Source organism: Trachinotus anak, unplaced genomic scaffold (genome assembly GCF_046630095.1).
Source record: "Trachinotus anak isolate AG129_WGS33_773 ecotype Australia unplaced genomic scaffold, CSIRO_AGI_Tana_v1 ptg000016l, whole genome shotgun sequence".
Lineage (NCBI taxonomy): Eukaryota > Metazoa > Chordata > Actinopteri > Carangiformes > Carangidae > Trachinotus > Trachinotus anak.
Window position 1 is genome coordinate 9,360,674 of NW_027273867.1, and position 18,188 is coordinate 9,378,861.

Sequence of the window (18,188 nt, forward strand, 5' to 3'; positions counted from 1 at the left end):
TCGAGTCCGTTTCCTCTCCATCCACTGAAAATTGAAAAGAGATTCCTGCAGTCTGCTTCTTGTAGCGAACCGCCAAGTGAAGTCAGTGACCCTCCAATCAATTATGAAACCCTACAAATACTAGTGTTCCTCCAGATGTTTTACTCGCTATTGAGTGACTGGGAATACGTGTAGGAAATTGCATGCCCAGGCAGATGTGCAGAGCAACAAGACAAGAGTGTGAAGCAGGCTGTTGTGCAGATTACAGATGGATGGCGGCCAGCTTGAGAGAAGACTGGGAGAAAGTAGGAAGAAGAAGAGAGAAGGAGGAGAGAAGATGTGATGTGCATCAGTGAGGTGAGAAATTGCAAAGCTGCACAGATGGCACACTCTGAACTTCATCAGCTTTATTTGCCCTGGCACCAGTGCCACATGACATGACCCACTGAATGCATCCTTCATGTGCACATCTTTACAATAGTTGTGAATGTAGCACTCTCTGGTCTAAACACCCAGAGTCTATTGGGTCTTTCCAGCGTACAATCCTCCGGTGCGCAGGAAGTGATGTTTGGAATAATTGCGAAAACAAATAAGTGGTGTGGTGAGTGACAACACAGTGCAACATATAATACACTTGTTTTAAGTTTTTTTTCCCCCAATTTTCACCTCTTTACAAATTTACTTGAAAATATTCCTTTTATTTGTTTTTAATCTATTTTCACCTGCAATCTATATTCCCACTCAACCAAAACTTGTTTCCTGCTGCAAGAGGGTCACCACAGTTAGCAGTACATTAAGTCATCTGGATGAGCATATTTAGTGTTGCATTTATTAAGAGTTTGTGAGTCATGTATTTGACACATGCATGTATAAGCTTAGAATATACCTGAAGTAATAGAAAAGAAAGTGGCATAATGTGGAGAAAATGGACCCAATCAATAAATGGTATTAGTACTGCTACAGATCTTTTAAATCAGATTTTTATCATCAAAACGAAGTAAATTCATAAACAAATAAATAAACTGATCATTTTTCGTCTGATAAAAATAAATAAATAATGAGCCAAGATTAGAGCAGATTTTATTCAAAATGCTGTCATATAATAATCGGACCAGCGTTATTATTTAACATTGAATCTATTTGTGGGATGCCTGTTGAAGATCTTCTTGTGGGTTCAAAGCGGTGGGCTGCGCGCCGCTGCGGTTGTGTGGTGGGACGGGGCTGCGCGCCGCTGAGGGCGCCAGGTGCAGGCGACATTTCTTGATGAACAGAGAGTGAAAAGTGGAGGAAACTTCATTTTTGCCCGTGAAACATACAGAGGAAGGTCTCAGCAGCATCACACAGATAAAGTATTTGGGATATGTAGCAGTATTAGCAGTGTTTTAGTATTAATAATGATATTAGCTACTATTAGCTACTCTTCTTCATGGCGGAGTTGGTTAGCTTAGCTAAAGCTACACCATTAAAGGGGATGGACTTCTTCAAATGCTGGTAAGTGAGCCAAACTCACACCCTGCAGGCCATGGTAACGCTGCCCGCCGTGGTTATATTGTTTCTGTAGTGAGTACAACCTGAAGTACCCTGTTTGGTTTGATGGAGCTGTTTGCGTGAGGGCTACTGAGGGCAGGGCCTTCATTTTTACTAGTTATCAAATCACCTGTTTGACCTGATGGGATGCATGTTTGTTTTTGGAAGTCTGTGCAGGAGTTGTGTGTGTGTGTTTGTGTGTGTGTGTGGTAGTTGTTTTTTTTTTCTGTTCATGCTAGGGTTTCAAGTTGTGCTGTTTAATAAGCCTAATGAGCCTTAATAGGTATCTGGATGAGGACTGATGTGTGGAGGTCTAGGAGGCGTTTGTAAGTCTTGTATTTGACACATGCATTGATGTGCTCTGATATGTCTTCTTTAGCAGCAAGCGTTGTGTGGTTTCCATAGCTACTGCTAATCTGAAGCTTTGTATATCACAGTATATATTCATATGTTAGTTGCCTTCTTTTTGAGCCCATCATTTCCCCTCCTATATTCTTATAAATAAATGTTTGTAAACCTATTTTGTACAATTATCTGCACTGAATATTTAAATTAGTGCTGCAACAAACATTTATGTTATTTTAATATTGACATCTTCAGATGTCTTTTGTCCAAAACGTAAAGATATTCAGTCTATAATGAGGGATGATATTGAGAATGAGCAGACACTATTATTTGAGAGGCTGGAACTTTAATTATTTCACAGTTTATTTATTGAAAGATGACTGAAATAATAATGTGACAATCAAAATAGATGCTAACTATTTTTCTCAATTAATTAACTGATTGATTGACTAATTGTTTCAAATGCATGCTCTTATTTGGTCTATAATGAGGGTATCATGACAACCTTGTGTTTTGTATGTACAGGCAACATGGAATTGATATAGAAAAAGAAAATCACTAGAAGAAAAGGTCATGGATTATGTGTCAAGATAAGGTGCGTGATAACTGATTTATGATTGTGACAACTGAGTGAAATTATAACAATCCAATATAGTAATACATAACATTGGATTAGATTATATCCAATAATGTTATGGGCTATTTGTTAGGGTTTGTTTTCAATTCAAGAAGTCCTTGACTGCAGGATTCACCATTGTATATTTACAGCATAGGTAAAATCCAGAGGTTTGAACAAACACATAAATAAAAAGATAAAAACTCCCTCTTGTCCAAACACACACAGCAGACACTATCTACAACATATGTACAATGCAGAGGAAGCCATAGATTGGCCCATTTCGCTCTCTCTCCTCTCTTCACTCTCTCTTTCTCCTCAGGAGAACAGATGCGTAGGCAGCACTAAAGCAGCAGCTGATTGTGTTTGTGATGTTTATCGCTCCCCTAGCTGCCAAAGATTTACAGTAAATATCTCTTTTATTGCTCACACTGGGCCCTGCATTTACACCGATGCACCAGTTCCCCTTCTATATACCTTTGGCCACCCACAGTCGACTTGAGGCCCATAACCCCAGCTTGTCTCTCCTGCCACAGGCAGTGCTGACTTTAAACAAGGTCTCCTGCATGTGTGTCATATCATTAATTGCCGGATCTCGCAGTGACTCGTAAAATCCTGTTCAAAGTAAATGCACCCAGCAGTAAATAAAGCAGCCTTTTATTAGTTTTTGTTCCCTGCAAACAAACTTTGAGGTAAAAAAACAGGGTGAAAGTGTTAAATTAAGGATGATCTGTGCAACAAAAGGGAAACATCGCCTCGGTTCTTGCGAGCATTCATCCACTTCCATCAATAATGGCATGCATTTGAAATGGTGTGATTTGTATTCAGGAAAGGAGTGAACTTTAACCACAATTTGCACATATAAATGAAATCCTGCTTTCAGTTGTGGCTTTTTTTTAAAGTGACACAGAGGACTGAAGAATGTAAGCTTGTATGCATGGGCATGGGTGTGTATAAGGGCAGATGATCTCACTTGGAATACAAGTGTTTATAATTTTTTTATTCCTTAGTAGATTGTGGTTGTTTATGCACTGATTAATTGTATTTATGTGGAAATCACGTATGGTTTGAACTCGTAGTTAAGTCAATACAATAATGCAGTGTGGTACACTTTGAGAATATTAATAGTATGAATTATGTGCATGCTTTCCTTTGTCTTTTGTCTCTAAAATTCTCTTGTCTCTAAAACATACAGTATCTTTTCATGCTATCTGGGAAAGTGGAGGGATTGAGGACTATACGATCAAATCAAGTTGCTCAGCTTCCTCTTGGCATCCGGTCGAGATAGATTTCTTTTCCTGGATCACGCATGTTTTCATTTCATGCTTGTGGCCACACTTCCATTTCACCATTACCCTCCCAGCCACTCAGTTATCATACCTCGTGGAGCACAGGAGGATGAGTTGGTTAGGTGGTGGTAGTGGAAGTGGTGGCGGGGGGTGGTTGTTCACATAAAGGTGAATGATACGGAAACTATCCGTCCCGAGTGGAAGAGAAATGGTGGGATTTGTTGATGGAGAAAAGGATGTAAGGTGATGGAGGGGTGATGGAGGGATGAAGTGATAAAAGAATGCAAGTTGGAAGAAGGGGGTGGCGATGTGATGGAACGGCGGCCTCCTGGAGTCCAGGTCAACCGCTGAACTCTAAAAGCACCCATTTGATCATGACATGTCAAGGATGTGAGTAGAGAGAGCGCGGGAAGACGAGAGCCAGGGAGAAAGATGGCACAACAGCCAGAAAAAATGCTCATCGTTTGGTACCAGATTGAGTGATCCATTTCAGGAACTGGTGAGCACATATATGTGTGTGTCTGTGTGTGTTTGTTACCTCCATTTCATGCACTGTCTCGCACCCATCACTCCTTATGGGTAGGTGGTGTATTGCTTAGCCCACGGATTTGACGGACGGCACATCAGTGAGCCGCATCGATCTGAGGGGTTTGGTGGGAGGAGGATGAAGGAGGAGGAGGTGGGGGGAGCTGGAGTTTGGTTGTCACAGACAGAGAGATGGAGGATAGTATCAGGCATGCAATCTCACAGCCAGGGACCCTGGCGTGGAGGGATAGGTTGGAGCCATCCATCTCTCTGCATTACCCTTAGCCACAAGGACATTAAGCCACAGGGATAAGGGTCTGTCTGGGGGTGTTTAGAGCTATGCATGGTTATCTCTCTGCGGGGACCACAAGGCTAGAAGCCAGTGTTACACCCAGGCAGATGGGCACTTTCTCTGCTTTGAAGTCTGTCAAAGTATAGAAGGCAGAGAGGGAGAGTGTATGGTTACAAGGCTTTTTATGTGCTTTTCTCAGTTTCTGTGTGCTGTCTTGTCCCTAGTTTTACACTCAAATAACTCAAGTGTATTTAAGACCAAGTGTTTTCTGTCATGTTTTAAAGTGTCCTACTTAAGAGTATAACAAGTCATTGAACTGTGGAGCTATGGCCACATGAATTTCAACATGTATTACACATTTTATCTTCTATTCCTCTCATGACTTTAGAGAAAAAAATGAGTGGTCTGGATTAGCCCCTTTAAATCCATGATATAATACACCACATTGTCTGCAGACTGATTGCTGCTTGATTAGAATGTCAAGACAGTCCAGTCAAAATGAAAATTTAGAGGCGGAATAAAAGGAAAAAAAAACATGGTTTCACTACCCCTCCAATTTAAGGTCATACCACTGAGACTACGGAGTAAATATAAAAAATAGTCTTACATCTTCTGCATTGGGATTAAGTTGTAGCTTCTATTTTGTCCTCAATCAAATGTAACCTACTATGAAAGCCCAGTAATGCAGAGTTTAAAAAGACAGTCATAAAAGCAAGTTCCCATGAGTACTCATGGTTTGACTTTGAGGCGGGTCTGTCGGGAACAGCCTTGAAACTAATAAGTGCTTTCAATACTTTATCCGACAACAGAGAAGCATAATGAATGGTATTCAGTTTAGTGGACTTAGTTTGTTCAACATAAAGTTTGATCCTGTATGTAGCAGAACAGTCATATGACCTCTGTTGTACATCTCAGTGTGCAGTTTCAAAGAAAACAAATACAGCTGTAGACACACAGCTTTCTCCAGCAGACATAAAGACTGTGTAGACAATCAAGTAAGAGAGTAAGACTGTGTAGTGTCCCTGTCACAAATGAGTCTGAGGCCAGTCTGGTGTGATAAGAGAGAGATAAAAAAGGAGGGCTGATGGGGCCTTTGAGGACCGTCTAAATGAGACGGGGATAGGAGTGTGATATGTACAGTGTTTTTCACTCTGAAAGCCTGTCTGCTGGCCCTTGCTGCCTGGCTGGACACTCCCCTGGTGCGATGGTGTGGGACTTCTCAGGTCAATATTTCATGCTATCTGGCTCAGTCATTAGTGATTAGCATACACACACACACACATACAGCTACCCACAAACACATCCACAAAGGCTTGTGTATCTAAAAGAGTTAGCTGCACATTGCTGTTTCTTGACAAACCTCTCAATGTCACTGCTTACAGAGAATGCTCCATAATAACGAACAGATGTTGATTCAATGTTAATTGTGATTATTAAAGTTATAATGGGACAGAGGCAGCAGATGACCCTTTTTATTTACCTAACAATAAAAATGTCAGAATAAAATCGGCATCATGTGGTTTAGTTGGGTTACTGGGATGTCCTGTTAAGTAAAACATAACGTTGTGAGCAGATTGAATTTCTTTTAAAGGCCCAGCTGGTAACAAATGGGTTCAGGCGACCATTCGACAAACATCAGCTTCTGTTTTATAAGCTGTTGTCTGTCATGTTTGCTCAGCAAAGGTTCATGTGTATCACAGAGACAGTTTAACCAAATCCAAAGTCGAATTATTTCACATGACTGGATGTTGAACTTTCATATTTTCAGTTGTTTTGACAGTGACACAGTTGCTCACACACCACAATCAAAACAATTGTCTTATGGTTTGGTCCAACTTACCTATCAGTTGTGCACAACATCCTTTTCACAGCAACATCCCCACTAAATGAGGATGGCAGTGTCTTTCCTGACTCACTGCCTTTCTTAAACACAAGCAAGCCCCCCCCCCCCTCACATACACAAGCTACATGCACACACTGTGAGACCAATGAGTGGAACAGCAGCCCATCCATTTCATTTCATGGGGAATTCTGCTGGCTGTGAAAGCAGTGTGTGTGTGTGTTTGTGCTTGTAAGTACTTTATGTTCAATTTTGTGTTTTTTGTCCCTGCAGCAAATGTGTGTGTGTATGCCTGCTGGGTGTATTTACTTATGTCACACTGTCTCAGTATGCATATGTACACACAGCTGCCTCTGTAACACAGCTCGACTCCGTATGATCCAAAGGGAGCTTCAGAGCTTTGATATGCTTTCATAGCAACACAAGGGGATAGTGGGGCTGTCAAGAGACCCCAATAAACCCAGCACCAGACCTCTGTGGTAGGTGGATGTGATGTTGGAGTAGAGCAGACAGCCACTGCTGAAACCAACACCATCCTAAAAAGTGTGTGTTTGTACATGTGCATATTCATGCACGAGTTCTGCTGTTTGCCCTCACAGCAGCAAGGATCTCTGCCATGTCAATAACAATGAGAGCAGCCAAGATTTTAATGGGAATATAATCTCCTGCTTATTTGGTCTTTCTTTGGCACTGAGTGTATTTAGCTTGCCTGCAGTGATTCAGTGCGGAGAGAAGCACGAAACGAAAAAGGAAGCTGAATTTGATCGACTGAAGGACAGCTTGTTAGTGAGGGGAAAAAAGAAGGGCAGTAAGGAATATGGATAATATGGAAGAAAGGGAGGGAAATGACATAGGAGGAGGCAAGGATATAAAATGTATAAGCAACGAGCTGGAGTGAAAAAAAATGTTCCCACACATAAAGTCCTCCAGTTCATCTCTGGCTTTCTTGACATTGTATCTCATCCTATTCCAGCCCTTCCACCCTTACCTCTGCACTTGTGATTTTATTATGGCATCACACCCTTTCCTTTCAAGCACTTACATGACACATAGATGCACACACACACATACCCACAACCACACTCGCAACTAGACCCAATGATCCTTTCCTTGGCCTCTGTGGGACCAAAGACCTCTCTGCCAGGAGATAACGAGTTCCCCTAGAAGAGTGAGTGAGACGGGCTGGAAGTGAGATACAGAGAGATGAGGCCACTGATAGGAGGGAGAGAAATAACACTCAGCAGTGCATGACCCCCCTCCCCCTTCCAGTGACTAATTATGTTGTCCTTAAGGTTCCAAGGGATATTCTTCCCTTAGTTTGTCTTCCACCCTTTCTACCTTTGCCCAAGGATACACCCAGCTGTCCATTGCCAGCATGTGTGTGTGTATGGTGTTAATTGTTCCCATTGGGGCAGTTTTGTTGCCAGTGAACTCCAAATGAAATAAATAAATGAATAAAAATAGATTTAAAAAATACACATATTTTAACAGATTTCACAAACTGTTTCACCACAGTGGTACAGTTGTTGGTGTAATTTCACTTGTATAGCTTTTACTGACAGTAACCATTTTATTAGGTAAAATGCCAAATCATAACATACATTATCTCAAGGCACTTTACAGGGTACGATCAAGACCTTACAATATTATGGAGTGAGACCCAACACATTTGACCTTTTTTTAAATCAAAAAAACTGTGGCTGCTGTTTCGATATTGTATATGTTGTGACTTCAGTAGTATTTCAATTAATTGTACAGCTGTAGTTATAGGACAACTGAAAAATGCTCTTCCTCTTACCAGCCTTATACAGCAATGAACCTCTACTTCACTATGTTGTATTTCTTCAGCAGTGGACACTAGCACATAAAAAGTATACTTCAGCTCTGACACATGTGTTATAAAATCTGAAGTAATCAATAATGTCATCTCTGTGTATATACTGCAAAATCACTTTGGGTGTCTGAAGTGTCATCCTCAACTCTGATAGCTGGCTGAGCTGCAGTGATGGTGCTGATTGAGACTCCCCGGAGGCACAGAGAGGGAATATATAACTTATCTCTATGTGCAGTTATTCTGCCATCAACTGACATCAAAATACAAGAAGACATAAACTAGTCTTGCTGCAGTGATACAGAGAACAATGGCAGATATTATAGACATCATGGGTATATCATCTTTTCTTTTAAGAGGAACCTTTATTGACACCTGATCTCCTGGCAGCTGCAATAGAGCTCTGCTAACAGATGAGACTGGAACAGAAATGGAGGTGAAACTGTAATTTTCAACTCACGACAGAGACCGGATGTTTCAGATACAGTTCTATACAGTCAGTGCTGTTCTATTATCGCTTTTAACATTTAATAAATGAAGTTGTATGATACAGTTGAACAGTATTAGAAAAGCCATCCGTAGGAACAGATGTGGGAATAAACAGCTTTCAGGTGTTTAAAATTGTAAATGCTCACGCTGTGCTTCAGAACTACATTAAATCACAGGCAGGCAATAAGTTAAGGTGTAACTTTTGAAATAATAATTTAAAAAAAACACCCTTCCCTTTGATTACACAGTCAGGAGACTGGCATAGTAAAACCTTGATTTGAGGGCACAACATCCTATAATTCTCTACTTTCAAGATCTGCTGTATTTTCAGGGTAAATGAGTATGTCTATAATTAGTCCTTAGAGGTGAATAAGCTTAGTAACGTATCAATATTGCACCAATATTAATCTTCTTTCCTTTACCTTAAGTTTGATTTGACATACTTCCTACCATTGTTAGAGTCTCAGTTGCTCACTTCTTCAAGCCGTCATACCCCACCTCACCATCCTGCTCTTTTCATAGGGTCGGGCCTTGGGCAACGCCCTCGAGAGCACAGTTTTCCTTTTGTCTTTGTTAAGATGTTTTTTTCCTCCTCTAAAATTATCTGAACCTTTGAGACAGCAGGTCCAAGGGAAATAAAATTCTGTGGATTAGTTTCAAATCTCCCCCACTCCTCAGGCAATAAAAATTACATAGATCAGCCAGATGGTAGGAGTAGAAGAAAAAATGTCTAAAAACCTGGACAAGGTGACCATTTTTATTGCACTAATACAGCCTATCATTGGCATTGGCCAACATTCAGTGTCACTCTGAAGCTTTTGAGGGTTGTTGAGAAATTCAGGGTCAAAGTCACAGATGCCTAGAGGCACGAATCCACACTTCTGCCAACTTATTTCGTGTTTCTGACAGTGGTCGCAACTTTTAACTTCTAATGGAGCTCAGAGAGACGGTGGAACAATGAGAACTTTGCAGGTTCATTGTTGGTAATAGAATTGCAGGTGGTATTATTATATTGGGTTGTTTCAAATACCAACAGTGATGAGTTGGGTATTGAGAAACTGTGGCAGACAGCATGGGCTCAGAGGGAAACATTGACCCCGACAACTCTGAGAGTGTCCTCTCAGATTTAGTTGAACTAAATGGATTTGACAAGGTTGCATCTTGACCCATTTGCTGAAATTTATCAACATGTACCATCATGGCCTTGAAGAAGAGCTGCTTTAGCATTTTAAAGGCACTGTAAGTTTTGCTATTGCTGCATAGCCAACATTAGCATTAACAGCAGTTTACTAGGAAAAAACGACTTCAGCATCAAAGTTTAGCCTTTTACTTGCCAAGAGCTGTCTCCAGCGGTGGAAAGAAGCACAAATGTTAACTCTTGTTTTTATTGCTCCTTTTCTTTTTCTCCTTAAATTACCATGCTAACCAGCTAGCCCCGGCCTGTCCCAGCCAGTGTACTCACTTATTTGACCGCCACTAACTGTAGCCTCCCATCTGCCCTGAAGACAGTGCTGCTCAGATGGTGTCTTATATAACGTCTTGTTTTATAAAGACAATGATGGCTGAAGCTCTTGTCAAGTGATAATTACCACCATCCATTCAGGAGAAAACTTACAAATAGCCCCTTTAAAGACGAATCTGAGGAATATATTTAGTATATAATGTCTCTTTAATTTAATCTTCAAGTGCTCTCAGTAGCAGAGCTGCCACATTCTCCACACAGTTGTTAAAGCTGTGGATCGACTGTAGCCCCACCTGGAAAGTCTTTGCTGCGTTAGAACCTCTGGTAATGATATTTTTGCATTAAGCTCACTCATTGCATCTAAATTAAATTTGGGAAGTGTAAGGGAGTGCAGGAAACTGAGAATATAGATTGCTTTTACGAAGCTCTGAGTGGTGAACGTAGTTGTTCACAGTATTTATAAAAGCAATCATTCATTCAAATTTGGTAACTATAGGGCCTTAATGAGCTTTAATGTGGTGAATGGCTCTACGGGCTCGTGCACCTCTCAACTGTCATGCGAGCAAGGGGGCCAGGTTTATCTCCCACTTCAAACTGTTTATGTTGCTTTTCGAGAGCTTTCATATTCATATTTTTAATTTCATAATGTAAAAAGATAAATCAGCATTGAATCACGGTGAAAAGAAAATGCTGCTTTCTATGAGTTAGATGCAGGAGACGTTTTGTATTTGACTGCTGATAAGAACACCTCCTGTAGCATCATTGACAGGGGTGTGGTCAGACAGGGGTGGAGATGCCCCCAGAGTAACCTGCAGCTGCAGTTGATTGTTCTTTGTGATTCATTGCTGAGTTTCTCTTAAGCCACAATAGAAAACAGTGCAGCTCTACACTGTTCTTCACTGTTAGAAAGTTGGTATACCGTATACTGCCCTCACCGTAAGACATACTTCACTCTGTCTAACTACAAACAGTATACAGTTGAATCAGAAATGGTTTCATTTAAACCCACACACTGCCTGGTAAAGGTTAAGCATTTTCCATATTGTAAAATAGGTGATCATAACACAGATTGGGGTTAAATTGCTTAGGGTTAGGGTTAGGTTAAGGGGTGGGGTTAATATGGAATTTAAATATGATATTTGTGTAAGGTCATCTCAGAATCAAAATGAAACTTCTAATGGGGTGACAGTGAGCAGCCGGGGACCAGAGTGCCTGCTGCTGCTTATGAATCTTTGGGCTGGACTGCAGTTTTCCTTCGGCACAGTATGTGCTATTTCTATTTTAAACTGTGATGGTCCCTGCCCTCCTCTGAGCTGGTTCAGCATCATGGTAAATTGACTCAACATATGCAGCTATTTTTGGAGATGGCATTTTAAATGGCCCCTATGTTCAACTTAAAGCAGTTTCATAGCTCCTGCCTTTCTGTTTCTTTCAGCTACCAGACAGCAGCGTCACTGCTCCCCCTTTCCATGCTATAATCAACTCTAATACTGTGTCAGTTATCATTAATGCTCTGTAATGTGATTCACCGTAGGGCTTTTATAGTGGAGAGGCAAAAAGTTGTGTTGCCTTTGTTACTGCGGTAAAGTGACTGATTGCAAATCCTTTGTTAGAAATAACCCGTCTACATCCAGGTTTTGAATATTTCTGGAACATTTTTTTTGGCAGATCAGTTTTATGCATGGGAGGAAGGGACAGTAATCAGACAGTGAAGTGGTGAGGGTCCCTATGTGAAGAAAATTCAGAGTGACTCATTTGAGGTGTTACGAAAACCAGATGAAGTGAAGTTTTGCAGGGCTAGTTTTATTCACACTCTAGACATTGCAGAATGGGCTTCCATTGCAACTACTGCTGTCAGCTACCACTGGTTTCAAAGCTTTATGGTTAATGGTGGCATTTGAGATATTTTCAGCTACAATATTTAGAGTTAAAATCCCTCAAAATGAGGGTTGTTGTACTTTAGTGAGCAATTTTTGCTCTGTATGAATGACCCAAGATTATGGCAAAACATGGTGTTAATGCAGTGGCCTGCTCACTGTCCTGCTCTGACCGTGGTCATTTCAGGATGAAGTAATATTTCCACAAAAAACACAATGGGCTTGTGGTCATTTGACTACACACACAGACACATTTAGGTCACTTATAATCCATGAACTGACATGCCCCCCCTCCCGAATCTACAAATAAGTGTCTCCAGTGTGACAACTTGTCCCCACAGGTAGGCTAGAAATATTTTAAGATCACACTGGCAACAGGACTTTTATGTCTACGCGCCAGCCAGAGCCGGAGGCATATTGTTTTTGGGTTGTCCCTCCGTACGTTTGTCCAGTTCTCGAGGACATAATATCTCAGAAAAGCCTTGAGGCAATTTCTTTGAATTTAGTAAAAATGTTCACCTGGACTCGAGGACAAATTTAAGTTTTGCAATATCTCAGTAACTTCTTCAAATTTGACACGCATGTCCACTTGGACTCAAGGAAGAACTGATTAGATTTTGGTTGTGAAATGTCAAGGTCAGTGTGACCTCACAAAACAACATTAGTCAACACTTCAAACAGCAATTATGACAAAATTTCATACAAATGATTATTATTTCATATGACTCTGGATAAACAGGGATGTCATCTGAAACTTGTCTCAGAGCTATACAACCCCGCGTTGGTAGTTTTTCATTGTTTCTTTTTTTTCTTCCACACAATTTTTCATCAACTGCTCTGCACATACACTTGTCAGTCAGACTTCCACAGTATGGTGTTAGGGGTAATACAGCATGCAACTCTAGTTGTGCGCTGGTCATTTGTTTAGATTGGGGTTTAATGTGGCCAAAATCTTTCACAAACAGGTTTTGGTGTTTGAACACCTTTTTGTAAGCTGGGCAAGCACATGCACACAATTACCCACCTTTATATGCGTAACCGTCTTCAACATTATTATCATAAAATATTGTAATCTGATTTATACTATAAATCAGATCAACGCTACTAAATACTATAAGTGCTATACTATAAGGACCACTATGTGAAAAAGGGGACAACATATAAGTATAACTCTAAAAGGAAGATATTGGGGTGAGGGGAAGAAAAAAAAAAAAAAAAAGATTTAGACCCATGTGGGTTTAGTGGAGTTATCGAGATGTTCCCTCCCTTTCAAATTGTTTGATCCGGGCTATGTTCTTGGCACTCTGTACGTGATGTGCAGTCTTGATCTGAGAGTCGGAGGAAGTGCTGTGTCTGCACAGGTTCTTTGATACTAGCTGAAGGCAACTCCCTCTCCTGGGTGAGGTATTAATAATATAGAAGGAGATTCAAGCGGAGAGGGAGCAAATGTGTCACTGTTGAAGCTTTGAGGAGATCTGTGCTGATAACAGCCACCGTAAGGCAGCCGTACTTACTGTAGCCCTGTCACCATGCAGCCCCAGTCTGGTCCTCCATGTCTCTCTCTCACTCTGATCTTAGAGCAGCTAGAAGTTATAAGCTGTGTAGAACTAAGACAATTATGTTGCTTTAATTTGCACTTAATGTTGGAGGTATGCTTTATTTCTGTTGTTTCCCTCAGTTGTAGGATATATGGCAAACATTTGTACTTTGGACACTTTTCTCATGAGATAAGACTTGCAAATATTTGAAATTTGGACTGTGATTTCACAAGCCAAACCAGCTTTAGATAAAAGTAATTACAAATACTGACATTTGTCCTAAACTTCATATGTTGCTATAATATGCAATATTGACTTTAGCAGTGTTTGAATTGCTGAATGGGGTCAGACAGAGGATTTGGGAGGTCAGCTTGTAATTATTTGCAAAATACCAAGTGACACTGACTTAATAATGATGTTTGTAAATCAGTGCCATTTGGTCTAACAGTTATTCACATATCCTAAACTGTGTTTATTGTAGGGCACAAGAGGGAAAAGCCATTTTAATTAGGCTGTATGGGCTGTTAGACAACAGTTTGTGTACACATCACCACTGTGGGAGATTTAAACTATTTCATTTAACTCAGCAATGCAAACCACCACAGAGCATGTTCAGTTCTCTTAAAAAAGTGACACAGGACCCCTGAAGTTTAGATTTAATTTGGTTCCCTGTGCCTCCAGAAGCCCACCTCCCAGCCTGCTACATCCCAAAATTCATGCTTCTCAAATCAAAGGCAGACACAGTAGAAGAGTTTTCTGGGTTACCTTATTCTATTTTTCCCACTTCATTTTTTAATTGTTGGCGATCAGGCAACCTGATTCTAATCAACTGAAGTCAGGTAGTGATGTGTTTGATTAAAAATATTTAATGTGAAAAATGTCTCTTTTCCTTTAATGTTTAATCTTTTCTTGGAAGTGTCATTTCTTTTTGTATTCCTGTGTAGTAGAAGGTTATGAAAACTATCATTGTGTTTTTTATAAAAGTTGTGAATGTGGATTCTTGCTATGTGAGCATGAGCTTTTTTCTGCCTTTTTAGGGTTAGGGTTGATGTAATGTCTGTTTTGCACATCTTTCCAGTCTGGTGTCATAACTGCAAACAAGGAAGAAATGAATAACTGAAATATTTTTTGACTGGGGCTTTTTGCAAAACCAAAAGCTGGCAATATGTCAAACATCCTATGTGTCTAAATGCCACGTTTGCACGTGTTTCATCTGTGTGTGTGTGTGTCTATGTTTGTGAGTGAGCAGGTGTACCCTTTCACTTCTCCACACTTGCATGTGCTGGATACTGGTGCATGCCAAATCACAGCTGTTGTACCAGTGTAGCTGTGTTGTACAGGCTTTCTGATATGCCAGTCATGGATGAGATAGTTAGAGACTTCAAAGTAGCTGAAAGTAGCTCAGAGTCAGCCTCAGTCTTTAGGCAGGCAGGTTCAGGTTTACCTGACAAGCCTCTTAAAACACTTAATCCTGTTAATTCACAATGTAAGTCTGTTTGCTGCACAGTTCTCATCCACAACTAGGAGCTCAGCCCCTACTGAGTTTGTCTGAGACAAGTTAAGCTGGAAAGTCTTCACAAGTAACATTACCTGCGTGTCTGTCTGTCTGCATGAGTGTGTATACCAGACATGGGGACCTCAAAGATTATTTGAGGACAGACACATTTTTAGATGATTAGGCTTTGTGTGCTTTTTAATTGGGATGTGGAATCACACAGTGACTGAGGTTAAAGTGTAAACTGTCAGCTCCGCTATGAGTTTTTTTTAAGCCATGCATGATGAATAATTTAAAAACTACTGCTATTCATGGCTTCCATTTTCATAGTGGTATATTAGTTTGGACATGAGATTAAGTAAAAAAAAAAAAATCTGTCTAAGTTTTTGTTTTTCTTATGTTCTTATTATTGAATAATAAAAGACAGTGTACCTTGTCTGGTTTTAGCTTGAATTTTAAGTGCTTCCTCAGACCGTAGCGGTTGGTACAAATATTGTACAATCTGTTCAGCACCTATTCTTGTTAAATTGGAAAATCATATACTCTCTCTCTCTCTCTCTCTGTGTATGTGTGTGTGTGTGTGTGTGTTTCTGTATCACATACTGTGTTATAAATTGATCTGGAGAAACGATTTAGATAAAAGAAACTAATGTAGGTCTGTGCTTGTGTTTTATATGTACCTGCAAACATGTTTTCTTTACTCAATTTCACTGAAGATGCAGCTCCCTTCTCTCCACCAAGGGTATTTCTTAACTGTATCACAGCTGCCCCTGCCTTGAGTTATGGTGCTCTGTGATTCATTGAGCGATTCTGATGAGGTTATGAGCGAGCCAAGGACAAAGTTATCTCTCCTCTGCCCAACAGAAACACTGAGTTTATTAGCCTTCAAAGCAATAGACCTCTTTTTTTTTTTTTTTTTAAATCTAACCCTTCGTTCCTGCACCTCAACCAGCCACTTCATACGCTACATGCATTGGTTGGCAGAATACATAACGTTGTATGGAGACAGGAAAAGAAGAAAAAATGAAAAGAGGAAAAATCCATTACACTGCTGCCTTGACTCGTGGAGCCTATATAGCGTAATTCATCCTGAAGCTTGTTCAACTCGAAATGGCCCTATTTACAGAGTTCCATTACAACAATAAGAGGGAAAAGAGAGAGAGAGATATTGAGAGAGACTGTGTGTGTGTGTGTGTGTGTGTGTGTGTGTGTGTGTGTGTGTGTGTGTGTGTGTGTGTGTGTGTGTGTGTGTGTGTGTGTGTGTGTGTGTGTGTGTGTGTGTGTGTGTTTGCGATTCATGGGGAATCATGTCCAGGGTGTGTAATTGAATGACTACAGTGTCGTGCTCCTTCATCCTCCGTAATTAAGCTCAGGACAAAGAAGAAGAGACACAGGAAGAATCTTACATGGGAGCTGGAGGCTGACTTGTCTCTAATCTGTCTGTAGCACTGGTTCATCATCTTAACACAGCTACATGTACAGACATGCATACTTTTGTAATTGCGAGTCGCACACGCTGCTTCCTCTACCTACTTTTATAATTCTTCATATCTAAATGATAAAATAGGTTTTTGTTATTGATTCGAAACCCCTGTGAGTTGTGTTTTTGATGTAGTACCCTTTTACTATGCTAGATGTAGTTTTTTTTTTTTTATAAGATAATATGAGATTATAATTATCTCATATTGTCCAGTCTCAATAGACTCACATCTGGCAGGTTGATGTATTTCCAAGGACCCCTCTGTGGTCTGGGCTGAAGGGTCTTCAAGGAAGAAAGTGAGGATGCTAGTCTGGCCAAAATATGAATTGTAGGTCCTTTGTTTATTGTTGGAGGTCTCACATTTGTACCTTCAGGCTAAACTGTTGTTGTTAGGGAAAAGTCCAGTTTCATCATGGGTAGTGTAGTCAACCAAGGCTTTCTGAGACAGAGGCATATATGGAACTGAAAGGGGGATATCTCTACTTCTCCTGCATTCATTTGGAAAATGATTTTTTATAATGAGTCTCTTCTTTCCTTACGAATGTGCAATACTAAAGTGGTGAATGTGCTGTTATTAATTAGGGATACAAGCAGAAAGTAATGAAATCTTCTTTTCTTCCGTCTCCTTTTTCTTAATAACTGAGATCAGAAAATATGGTGAAACATGATCAGTCAGACGATCAAACAGGAGATAAATGAGCCAACAGCTTTACCTGGAGGTCAAACCAAATGTGAGCACATCAGTTATGTCAGTTATTTTTTCACTTTCTAATAGCAACTCATGTAGCCTTCAGTCTGCCCTGAAGATGTAGCACTCCTCACAGGGTGTATTATAACCTCTCATCTTCTAAATGATGGCACAAGTGCTTGTCAAGCAACAGTTGCCTCCAGTCACGAAACCATGTTTGGTGGCAGATAAAACTTATAAATCGCCCTTTAAGTGTTACTGTTCTTTTTGTATGCTTTTGTACAGTTATGGTTACAGTCTCCTCCTGAAACACGTATTTGAGTTGACGTCATTTGTGGAAAAAAAAGACAAAACACACAAACAAAGTTATTTTTGGGACATTTTGCCTTCATTACTGTGACAGCAAAGGGCCACAAGTCAGACTCGAAACCAGGCCGCTGCCGCCAGGACTAAGCCCAAATGGTAAGCGCTTTACCAGGTGAGCCACCGAGGTGCTCCCACAATAAATTAAGTTAAAGATTGATTTAACTGATAGCATTTTGTTTGGTTTATTCAAATTTTCTAAAGATTTTGTGATAGTATCGTTATTGTGAATTCTTTTGGCCATGATAATTGTGTAGTGAAAATCTGATATTGTGACAAATAAGACTATATCTGAAAATAGCCAACACAACCTCTGGCATTAAGTTTTAACCTATGGGAGTTGCCTCCTTTCAAAATTTTCATTCAAGAGCTGTGCTTTGAGTGCTTTGACTGTAAGCATCAGAGAACAAGTAGACATAATTTAAGTGTAACAACAGGCTGTTTACAACACAGTGTGCAGAGAGAACCACTGTGCCAGGAAGGCAAGAGAGTGTTGTGCATGTGGATTCACACACTATACACACATACAGACAAACATACACACCACCCAAA

The 18,188-nt window shown here is 40.3% G+C and overlaps 1 protein-coding gene across 1 annotated transcript in view; it reads left to right on the forward strand.

Annotated features, from left to right (window-relative positions):
- Nucleotides 1–1,184: 1,184 nt before the first annotated feature.
- col9a2 (procollagen, type IX, alpha 2) overlaps nucleotides 1,185–18,188 on the forward strand; it is a 125,198-nt gene continuing 108,194 nt past the window's right edge. Inside the window, exon 1 of the mRNA XM_071500844.1 lies at nucleotides 1,185–1,470. The gene's annotated coding sequence lies outside the window, so the exon portion shown is untranslated. The remainder of the gene's footprint in view (nucleotides 1,471–18,188) is intronic.